The sequence below is a fragment of the Bacillus rossius genome, chromosome 5 (genome assembly GCF_032445375.1).
Source record: "Bacillus rossius redtenbacheri isolate Brsri chromosome 5, Brsri_v3, whole genome shotgun sequence".
In the NCBI taxonomy this organism is placed as follows: domain Eukaryota; kingdom Metazoa; phylum Arthropoda; class Insecta; order Phasmatodea; family Bacillidae; genus Bacillus; species Bacillus rossius.
In genome coordinates this window covers 20,003,552-20,016,458 of record NC_086333.1, presented here as the reverse complement: position 1 = coordinate 20,016,458, position 12,907 = coordinate 20,003,552, and positions in this window count along the sequence as shown.

Genomic DNA, 12,907 nt, shown 5'->3' with positions numbered 1-12,907 from the left:
CAAATTGAAACCACATAGGTATAATAATGGAAGTTCAGTTCTGAGATCATGTTTTGGCATAGCGCCTTACTACCGATTAAGTTCAAGATTAATCTAAAAGGTGAAGTTTAATATTTTGTTGCCCATGAATTTACAAAACAAAACGGCAGATGACAGTTTCCATCCCTACTCTGGATCCTGGCGTACAAACTGCTATTATAAAAGTAACAAGATTAATTAAAAAATCATATATATGTGTGTGTATTTATTAATACAAAATAAACTATACTTATCATTTTGGTATTTGGACAAAACATATGATATGCTCGTATCAGTTTTTCAAGAAAATATTTTTCTGAAAATAATAATATGTGCTGTTTATTTAACAAATAAGTGGTAAATATCTGTTTGTTCTATACGTATTACATATTTGTGAGATAGCTTTGTATTTGAAAGGAACTCATTAATCTATTTTACGCTTGAGATGCTTGGAAATGTACGTGAAAGGAATGTGTTAGCAGACTGCTTTGCGCTGAACATCGTCTTCTTAGCGCCCTCAATGAGTGAAGGCACCTCGACGCTTGACGCCAGGTGGCGTAAAGTGATCCTGTTATATCAGTAGGACTCATCACGTGATCCTCCCTGAGCTCATAACAAAGGTTTGCTACCAGATTATTTCTTGTGAAGTTAATTGAAATTCTCAAACACAGGATGAATACACTCGAAATCTCATTCAGAATATCCACTTACACATACCCCATTGCCTTTTCACCACGCATTCTACCTTTCCCATTTTTAATGTTTATTTAACCCAGCCTTACATTCATTTTTAAGTATTTTTCAAGGAATTTAATATGACCTTACAGCAGTTAGTTTAATTAAAACATAGTTTCTATATGAGTTGTAGGAAGCTGAAAGTAAATTTATAAAGTTATTTTAGTCTTAAAAAATATATTCAATACGTGTTGTAAATTTATGTAAATTTTGTAATACAAGTTATGAATCATAACGGGATTAATATTTTTTGTAAAATTTTAAGAGAGCGGATCAAATATTATAAAACTTTTCATCAGCCTTACAAATAAAATGTGTAATTTTTTGTCACTATTGAAATATGTACATAAGATAAAATACATAAAATATTTGCATTATTATTTAGAATAATTTTGTTTTTAATTTTTCCTCACAATATTAATTTAAATGCAACTCAAAATTATAAAATTTTAATTGATTGCTTGTTATATGAAAGTGCATGATACATACCTAAATAAACATATTTGTGTCAGAAATAATGTATTATTAACAAATATGAGTATAAAAGGCTTGAAAAACACAAAAAATTAACTTTCATATTTTATACGTTTGTAAATGGTTATTCGTTATTTTTTTAATAATATAATATGTTTTTTTATTCTTATTTAAAAATGATCAAAGTATACATATGCAACAAATAATTCAGCAAAGTTAATGTCTAAAATATTATGTAATTCCCATTAGGAAATAAATATCAGGTAGCTTAATGGTTCAAGAAAAGTAAAAATTGGTTTATGGTTTAAGATAAATTAAAAACACACGTGTTTTTACTAGGGTAACATTTTTCTTTGGACCGAGTTTGGATTAAAGCAAACGTGAAACGTACAAGGGGTGATATAGGTACAAAGGTAAGTTGTAAATATGGTCAAGGTGTAAATAAAAGTGTAGTAGGAAATGAGCTGGACTGTATCTCTATATTATAAGTATTAGTAGTACACTTCTTAATGAGACCTTGTGATTTTACGTTTTAAATGTATTTTATGTTATAACTAAAGTGAGTTCTAATTAAGTTAACACCTACTCATGTATTATAAGAACAAACCAAGGAACTGTTTCAATTTAAGTAAGTCTACTGCCAATCTAAACACTAATATTTAAAAATTAATAGGTAAAACTATTCCTAGAACACCTAAACATGTAGGAACGTGTCCTTCTTTATGCCGTAGTGACCATTATATGCAATTGGCAAATAAAGATAGAAAAAACAGCGAAATAGTTACCTAGTTAAGAAAAATTATTCTCCAATTAATGCAAAATAATTACAAAACATAAAAAAATATTTTTTTATATTGGTCTTTCCAATATTACATATAGATTATAATTATACCAATATGAAACCATGGAAAAAATTGAATTAAATTCTTGTCTAAATATTAATTTTTATTTGCAATGTTATTGATAACCTAACAACTAAATATTACGAAACATAGATTATTGCGCAAATTTTGAAGTTAAATCTTCTTTGCTGAGGGAGCTGCCTCTTTCTAGCGTTACGAAAATTCCGATTGCAAGACGGGAATATTCAGGTGTGGTGGGGGAACAGGTAGAGGAGGAGAGTGCGACAGTGGCGACGCCACGCCAACGCATGCACTAGCGGTCGAAAGGGATGTTTGAAAGGGGGGTATAGATACGTAGCCTAGCATGTTATAGCAGAAGGGGCCAGAAGGGGTGATGGCAGGGGAGAGGTAGAAATGACGCAGTAGTGATTCTACGGATTTCTGGTAACGCTTCTTGTGTTTGTGTACTCTTCAGTTATCGTAACAGCTAAAGATTTACGCTACCGAACGTCTTTATTTTGTTTTATTTTATTTGTAATATCTATACATTTATTTATTCGTGTGCAATAAATTTTTTTTAAGTAAAAATTAATTTTCATTCATTAGTGTTGCTGAAAATATAAAAAATATTAAAATACTTAGGAGGTAAGCTTTATAAGTGTAATTTATTTTTGGTATGTAAACACTGTGATTTTAATGTCAAAATAACTTATAAGTGTAATTAATGTTCTATTGTAGGTTTTTATTATCTTTCATTTTATTCAGCTGAACATCATGGTTTAAAATCATTCCTAAAAGCAGTGAAACGGCAGAAGCAGATAAAATGTATAACCAAAGGCAATTTCGAAATATACCGCCAAAACAGGTGCCAAAAAGTGCCAGTGAAAGGATACGAGAGTACAGGGCGCGGATTAAAAGAATTTCTGTTCATTTGAGATCATATCAGAATCCTTACTATTTTCAATTATTACAACCAGTAAATTAATAAAAATTATTAATTTATTTCTATGTATATCTAATTAGCAAGAAATTTCACTTATGTCACACGTGGACTTATCGAATACTTTTTTTTAAGTAATCGCAACGAATAAATGTTTACAGAACTAGTAGACATAAAAAAGTTACATTTGTTTCCTTGTTATTTTCTTTAGCTCACTTGTAAGCTAACGTTTGTTTATATTTAAAGAAACAGGTGACTTTTTATTCGAAGCTAAAATTTTCATAATACTTTTAATTATTGAGCTACGTGTAAAAATATTAAATATTTAAAAATCTTTTCAAACATTTTTGCTTACAAGCCAATTTCAAAATTACGAAACCTCTAACTGACTACCTACCCAATTTTATGACTCAAATATATTTTTCGAATGTTATCGTCAAACAAAGTCACATTGAAATGTACAAACTGTTAAGATAAATAAATTAACACAAAAATATTAACAAATACAAATCAACTTCCGTCTGCTTAATACTATTCCCATGTTTACCAATGGTAGAATTATAGCACAAGCAATGACATTTTTTGTTTTAATTTTCTGATCTAAATTTAGGAATACGTCCATTAGTTTTCTCCGTGTGCTCCTGTTTATTCGTATCAATATTGTGTTGGTTTCCACCGTATACTCCTGATTATTTCTATCATATTTTGATTGTTTCTTCCATGTGCTCCTGATTATTGCTATCAATATTTTGATGGTTTCCTCCGTGTGCTCATGATTCTTCCTGTCAATATTTTGTTGGTTTCTCCAAGTGATTTTGGTACTTCCTAAAGATAATTCTGTTGGTTATTCCCGACGATACATCTACTTATATTCTCCGAGTGTTTCTGGTTATTCCTACGAAACTATCCTTGTATGTAGTTCTTTTCGTAATAAGACAAGCAATTTTATTTAGAGTTTAGTTTACGTAGCGAAATAATGTTTCTAAATCAGCACTTTTAATATATTTTTTTATCAGATCGACTTCAGACAAAAAAAACTTCAATACCAGATAATTATTTTGCCTTAAAACCACTGAGGAACCATATCAGTTGGATTTCAAGCAAAAAAATTAATAACTAGAAAACAATTACTTCGCATTGAGAGAGCTAAGAAACTCTATCACAAGGTCTTCAAACAGAAAAGAAAGTTTAATTAATCAGTCAACTACCAGTCCTACGGACAGCTGAGAATAACTGGCTTCTTCTTTATGTCTAGCGAAGCCCTCCTTCTCTTGCGATCGTGAGAGAGAATCCCGCAATTTTCATAGCAATAGTGACTGTTTGTACAACACACAGAATAAAATATTTACTACTGAGTTTATTACAATGCCTTGAAATAGCTTAACAACGAAATCAAGACGAATTTCCTTCTAATTGGTGTCTAGTGAAGGCTTCCTTCTTTTGCGACGGTGAGAGAGCATCACGCCTCCCACCAAAAATAAATAATATTAATCTCAACATAAAATGTGACGACATCTGTGGCAAGAATCGTGACGAATTGTAAACAAGTTCCTTTGCATGAGATAATTTAACTCTCGCTTCTGAATGGAGATATTGGAGCCAATTGGAGCCTTTTAGACTCGTTGCTTTGTAGTCTTGTAGCTTCGTAGTCAGTTTGAGCTTTGTAGTCTCGAAGCCTAGTAGCAAAGTAGTCTGGTAGACATGAAGCCTCGTACCCATGTAGCCTCGTAGTTAGTTGGAGCCTTGTAGACTCGTAGCCTTACAGCCTTGTAACCTGGTAGCCTTGTAGCCATATGCATTTGGAGATAATGGTGCCAATAACTGTTGGAGCCATAAATACTTGTAGCCTTATAGCCTCGTAGTCATAACAATTTGTAGTCGTGTAGCCTCGTAGCCTTGTTGACTTTTAACCTCGTATACTTGTAGCCTTGCAGTCTTGTAGCCAAATGTCGTTGTAACTGTTGGAGCTAGTGACTTTTGGAGCCTTGAAAACTTGTAGCCTCGTGGCCTCGTAGCCTTGAATTCTTTTAGCCTCTTAGCCTTGTAGCTTTGCAGCTTTTTAGACTTGTAGTTTAGTAACCCATTAGCCTCGTTATCTTGTAACCCAATGTTGCTGGAGCAGTTGGAGCTCTATCCTATAGTATTCTGTGCCCGATCATATACTGATAGTGTCATATCCTACTGAATGGAATCTTCGTGTATATGTACGTCCTTTTCATTAAATACGCGTAGTCAATCTGTAGTATCGTATCTACTAACGCGACCGTATCATACTAAGTTGAATTTTCGTCTAAATGTGCGTCCTTTTTGTTAAATATTCTTCCTTTTCGTCTTACATGAACTGTTTGAAATTTTCGAGAACAGAAAATTTTAACCTCTTGTCTACTGACGTTATGTGCATGAAGTACCAAAATAACTTGGAGAAACCAACAAAATATTAACAGGAAGAATCATGAGCACACGGAGGAAACCATCAAAATATTGATAGCAATAATCAGGAGCACATGGAAGAAACCATAAAAATATTGATAGAAATAATCAGGACTACACTGCGGAAACCAACACAATATTGATATGAATAATCAGGAGCACACGGAGAAATCTAGTAGACGTATTCGTAAATTAAGATCAGTAAATTAAAACAAAAAATGTCATTGCTTGTGCTATAATTATATCCTTGGTAAACATAGGAGAAATATTACGTATATGGTAGTTGTTTTCTATTTGTTAATTTTTTTGTATTAATTTATTTATCTTTACAAGTTTGTACATTTCAATGTGACTTTGTTTGACGATAACATTCAAAAAATATATTTGAGTGATAAAATTAGGTAGGCAGTCAGTTAGAGGTTTCGGAATTTTTAATTTAGCTTATAAGCAAACACGTTTGAGGAGATTTTAAAATATTTAATAAATTCACAAGTAGCTAAATATTTAAATGCATTAAGACCATTTTAGCTTCGAATAAAAATACGACTGTTTATTTAAATATCAACAAACGGTTAGCTTACAAGTGAGTTAAAGAAAAGAACAAGGAATCAAAAGTAGCTATTTTATGTCTACTACTTCTGTTAACATTTATTCGTTGCGATTACCTAAAAAAAATATTCGAGAAGTCCACGTGTGACATAAGTGAAATTTATTGCTAATTAGATGTAGATAGAAATAAATTAATAATATTTATTAATTTACTGGTCATAATAATTGAAAATAGTAAGGATTCTGATATGATCTTAAATAAACAAAAATGCTTTTATTCCGTGCCCTGTACTCTCGCATCCATACACTGGCACTTTTTGGCGGTATATTCCTAAATTGCCTTTGATAATACATTTTATATTATTTCTATTTTATACCTTTTTACCTTTATTTTTTTAGTTTTTTATTCACTGATCTTTATTTAGGAAAACATGCGTTAATTATATGACAATAGCAGAAGAGATCAGTTATACATCATGGGAAGAACCTAACATATGGATGGTTCACCTGAGACTGTTGATGGCTTTATTAGGGCAGAAAAATATTCGCACCTTAACGTACTAAATATTAATAATATTCAAAGAACTGAGGGAAGCTGGCTACAAACAATAATTACTATTTTACCTGCCTTAGTAAAATTAAAATATGATAATAAATTATGTTTTGGAATATAAAAGTGATTGTTTTAATTCACAAAATCTGATTTCTAACTAAGAATGAGTTCTTGCGACTGCATGTTCAAAGAGTGCATTACGTGTTCATTGCGTTTTCGGTGTGTGCATTGTGTGTTAGTGTGTGTATTTTATGTCTATTATGTGTCCAGTTTTTGTATTGGGTGTCAAGTATGTACACTGCATGTTTATTGCATGTATTTTGTGTTCTTTATGTGTCCAGCATGTCTATTACATGTCCATTTCATGTTCGGTATGTGCATTGCATGTTCATTGCGTGTCCAGTGTGTGTATTGGATGTTATTGTGTGTATTGTGTATTCATTGCATGTTCAGTGTGAACTTTGGGGAATCATTGCGTGTCAGGTGTGTGCATTTTGTGTTCATTGCATGTTCATTTGGGGTTCAGTGTGTGTAATTCATGTCAATTGTGCGTCCAGTGTATGATTTGCGTGTCCAGATTGTGCATTGCTTGTTCATTTCGTTTATTTTATGTTCATTGCATGTTCATTGTGCGCATTACATGTTTATTGCGTGTCATATGTGTGTATTGTGTGTTTATTGCATTTATTGCGATTTCTTTACAATTGTTGAATTTGTGTCGCTTGATTAGTGTGTGTATTCAAGACTGCAGTCAGGTCATGATTGGGCTCACGGTTCGGAAATTTCTGGTGTATGCGACTAACATTGAACATGAACTTTTACAAATGCTCATGAGTATCGTCGAAGAATACCTCTTAGTAGTATGTAAATGTATGTTCTGGCGTAGGGTTCAGGGTACGGTGAGTGTGGAAGGTCCACCATCTTAGGTTGTGATATCAGGGCGGCCCTCTTGGTTGACCTTGACCTTTCACCTTGGCCTTGACCTTCAAAATTACCAAAAATAACCCAAAATGTGTTAAATGTCCATTAAATTCTGCATAAATGTCCAATGTTTAAAAAAATAAAAAATCCGCGAAAAATCACAAAAAAAAATTAGAAAAATAAAATATTGCTCTATTTTGCTGCAAATATTACCGTTTTGGGAGAAAATTTCATATGTGGTCCTCAAAAATGCTGACAGCTTCAAAATTCCTAAAAAAATCCCAAAAATTCCTTAACACTATACGCACTAAGCCGCACCGCACCTTCTTAATTATGATGCAATGTCCACATTCTTGGATTATATTAAAACTGCTGCAATTTTCGCTACGGCCACCATTTAAAAAATCTGGATTTGTTTTCCGATTTTAATAAATATTATTATAAATTTATAAAAAAAATTAATTAATCAAAATAAAATAAAATATTATTTTAAAACACCGTTGAACATTTAGTTATATTCGCCATCTTGGTTTCTAGACATGTTGCAAATTTCGTTACGCTCGCCATTTTGGACGTGTATGAAATAATCGTTGAGTGTTTTGTTACGGACAGAAACTTGGATTCTAGATTTCTCCATATTGCGTTATGCTCCACCATCTATAAAATCCGTGATTTTTATGATAGACAAACATAAAAAACAATTTATAAAAATTTGTTAATCAGAATATAATTAAATATTATTTAAAACACGCTCTTACATCCTCGGTTCGAACGCAATGAGTACAAAAATAAAAATTGGTGACAGATCCTTCCTCCACTAAAGCCGCCAGCAGACTGATATCCCACCATTAATGCCAAAGTAATACATCGACACCTAGTATGATGTCATGTCCGCCATCTGGTTTTCGTCTGCTGGAGGTTACAATTTTAATTTCGTCTGCTAGAGTGCACTACCACCATGTAAGTGTATTTTTTACCCGGCAGAATACAGTATTCCGTTTTTAGTACTGAGGCATCCGCCATCTTGACATTTGGATGCCATCTTAGAAATCTGTATTTATTGACCTAAAATTCGGGAAAAACTCTAAAAATCATTGAAAAAAACCAATCAATAATTTACTGATTAAATTAATACTTGTTTCGATTCTCGGTCAACGCAAAAATAATTAGTTTCATTAAAAATATCACGAAAGTAACAGGGTTTGAAATAAAACACAACTCCTTTAAACAAGCATAAAATGTATTACATATATTCTACACTACTAAAAGTAAAAACGTTTCGAAAATTGTTCTTCTCTATAAGGGTCAAAATAAGCCAATAAGTAATCCTAGCTCATTTAGACCTATATGAGGACGACAGAATTGTATCCCCTTGGAAAGGGTACCTTTCAGACTTTTGGTGGCGGTAGTGTAGCTGGGTAGAAACTGGAAAGGTACCCTTTCTGATTTCTTAAAATGTTTTGGTTTTAATGCAAATAAGCACTGGAAAGGTATCCCCTCGGAAAGTGTACCTTTCAGTATTTTCTGTACAATTACACAGCAGAAAATAAACTGGAAAGGTATCCTTTACGATTTCTTAAAATGCATATTATTTTCTGCTTTAAAATCCTAAACGTTATCCCCTCTAACCTAAACTAACCTAACCTAACTTAACCTAAAGTAACCTAAACAAACCTAAACTAACCTAAACCAACCTAACCTAAACTAAAGGCTAGCCTACAAATGATTTAGCACAGAAAATAGCACACGCACAGAAAATAGAAACGAAGTTTTTGAATTTCGCCACCTACACTCGAGCACAGCATACGCACGGGAAAATAGCACAGGATCTACGCACAGAAAGTTGACCAACTTTTAATATTCTCTGTGCGTGTGCGCTGTGCGCTGCTCGTTGACCAATGAAAACTCGGTTACCACCGAGGTCATGCGCAATTGAAAATGTTAAATGCGTACGTAATTTGACTAGACTTGTACATTATTGTTTTGATATTAGGCGCGGGAAGTTAAATAGTCTCCTTCAATTTCAACACGAATGAAGAGACTAATTTCGACATAAGTTTAGTTTGCCTGGTTGAAAGCAAACCAATTTTGGTAAATATGTAGGTAGTGTAGCGGAATTTGCGAGAAAAAAAATGTTAAAAATCCGAAAATACACGTATTATATGCTCTTTTACTTCCTCTTTTCATTAAACCCGGCGGAGATAAGAAATTCCAAATACTTTAGGAGATATCGCCGTTTTTATTTTGCAACACAAGACCTGTACTATCATTCGAACGTCACATTTTTTTTATTTTGCCGTGTGTTCGTGAATGCCTAATTAATTAAAATGGTTGATTAGGTCATGTCAGTTACATTATAAATACTTTCAAACTAAACGGACATTAAAAATAATATGAATTAATTTTAATGATTGTTTAGTTTTAAAGTATTTATAATGTAACTGACCTGACCTTGGTATTAGATTATTCAATAAATTACCATCAGTTCTAAAAAATATGGACCAATATAATTTATTTAAAAAGGAATTATTTCTTTGTTTAGCACATAAGGCTTTTTATAATATAGACGATTATGAACAGGAGGTAGCTTCGTAATTTTTTTTTATGTATGACTTTACTTTTATATATAATTTCTTTTATATTTAATATATAATAGGTGCTTGTTCATGGAAGATCAGCTGTTATATTATATTATATTATTTTAATTTTTTAATGCTTTTAATACTGTTCTTGTACCTGTTTGTGTGTTTGTATTAATGTTTATTTGTATTTTTTTTTACATATTCTATACCATTGTATGGTCTATTTAGTGAAATAAAAAATCAAATCAAATCAAAACAAACCGGTACAAAGGATGAACAGTAGGAACTCACGTAATTTTTTTTTTAAATTTATTACTTGCGCAACAATATCCAAATAACAAATAAAACATTAAAATTTGAAACGTTAAAAACTCACCTAAGTTAGAGGCAGGTAAACAATGGTGAACGCCGCAAGAAAAAAAAAATTCATACTCGTAAACAAGAAACAAAATCGACGCCGCATGAATACACAGGTATTGTGATGAAAATTAAAAAATTCGATATCTCCTAAAGTATTTGGAATTTCTTATCTCCGCCGGGTTTAATGAAAAGAGAAAGTGAAAGAGCATATAGGTAATAAAAGTATTTTCTGACTTTTAACATTTTTTACCCCCAAATACAGCTACTCTACATATTTACCCCAATTTTATTTGATAAAACCCTGGCAGGGTTCAAAAATGAAGAAGCCAAGAAAAATGCATAGCAGGCGATCGTTGATGCCTTGTGCAAACAAGGAGTTCATATCAACTGTAAGTACTTATTCTGTAAATGAATAGAATTAACTTGCAAGGCGTCATATATTTTAATTCAGTGTTTCACATTATTTTTATGCCAGTTTACCTTAATGGCGCCAAAACGACATATTTTCATTTAGTGTTGTTTACAATTTTTAGTTATATAGTTACGATTTTTATAGCATTTTAGAACTACAGATAGAAAGTTCCTGTGCAGAAAAAAGTGTTAAATACGCAAACATGCCATAGGCTACAATGTAAAGGTCTGTAACATCGTACCATTTCGAAGGATACTCTGTTTAAGGTTAGAAGTGTACGATTGTTCAGAGACCTGGAGGGAAATTGTGATTTTTGCTACCTTAAACCAAATTATTTTCATTTCCATTCATCTCACATAGCGCGCGCAACACAAATAAACACATAGGCTATATCAGCTGTTTTCCTCTGACAAGGCTACCAATTTTTCCTTCGATGCACTTCCTTTAATTTTCGTAAATATTATGTATTAACTTCCGATTTCTCTGTGCGTGTGTTATTTAATTGTAGGTTGAAGTTCTGTGCTGTGCGTGTGCCCTGTGCGAGTGCGTGTGCTATTTTCTGTGATAAATTATTTGTAGGCTAGCCTTAACCTAAACTAAACTAACCTAACCATACCATTCCGAGCACAAACATGTCGCAAACTGGGAAAGGTTACCTTTCCAAGGGGATAACTTTCAGGATTTTGAAGCAGAAAATAATACGCATTTTAAGAAATTGGAAAGGGTACCATTCCAGTTTATTTTCTGCTGTGTCATTGTAAAGAAAATCCTGAAAGCTACCCTTACCGAGGGGATACCTTTCCAGTACATATTTGCATTAAAACTAAAACATTTTACTAAATCGGAAAGGGTACCTTTCCAGTTTATTTTCTGCTGTGTCATTGTACAGAAAATCCTGAAAGGTACCCTTTCCGAGGGGATACCTTTCCAGTGCATATTTGCATTAAAACCGAAACATTTTAAGAAATCGGAAAGGGTACCTTTCCAGTTTCTACCCAGCTACACTACAGCCACAATAATTCTGAAAAGTACCTTTCCAAGGGGATACAATTCAGCTCCCCCCCCCCCCCTATATGCCTTTTTTCAGTTATGGGCAAGTTATTGGAGAGAATAATCCTAAGGAGAATTAATAACCATTTTCAAGAACATTTACATAAATTTCAATTCGGTTTTAGACAAAAATTTATACTGAGATGGCAGTAAATAATCTTCTAGAGACAATAAATAACAAAGAGGATAAATATGTAATAGTAATATTTTTATATATTATAAATGTACTCTCTTATTTAATATAGTGTCATGTCGAAAAAGAATTAAATAAGTTAAATAAGAAAATTAATTAAGAAGATCCTATAGAGCAATCACAGTGAAATAATTTTACAGATCACCAACAATAATATTAATATTACAAGGAAAATGTTTTAGGCCCTACTACTACAATTTCAAACGATGCTTCAACAAGAAGGCTTAATACATCTATGACTGCATATCAATGCAATTAAGTAGCCCTACGTGCATGCGAGAAGGAGAAAAGAAGGGGAAGCAGAATGAAGAAGAGTGGAGAGACCATACTCTAAGGAGGGTAATGAATGTGAGTGCTGAAGTGGGGGGAGGGGGAGGAAAAAGGGACCCACCACGGCAATTCGAAATGCCGTACATTGATACACATCAACCCCCTAACCTTACATGTCCTTACCTGCCAGGAAAAAGTTAATGGTTTGTAATAATTCATGCACTACCTATATAAAAATTATTAAATATCTCTAGTCACTGAGGTTACATATTACGCAATAACAAACAAATGTGTTAAAAGAGCCAAGTTTTCCAGGGATGAAAATAGTTTTTAAAAACAAGTGACCCATACACGCAATCTTTTAGATGTCACACTATTAAAAAAAAAATATCTTCGAAGGCTTCGTAGACTGTGTTTAGCACAAGACGCGAAGAAGAAAAGCATAATTGATGTATTCATTCTTCACCATCCCTCACGAGCTTGTTCCTAAAGAGTTTATTGTTCCACCACACATACGAGGCGGACAAGAGGCTGGTTACTTTGCGCGGCCAGTTCGCACATGCTCCTCTTAAATAAGT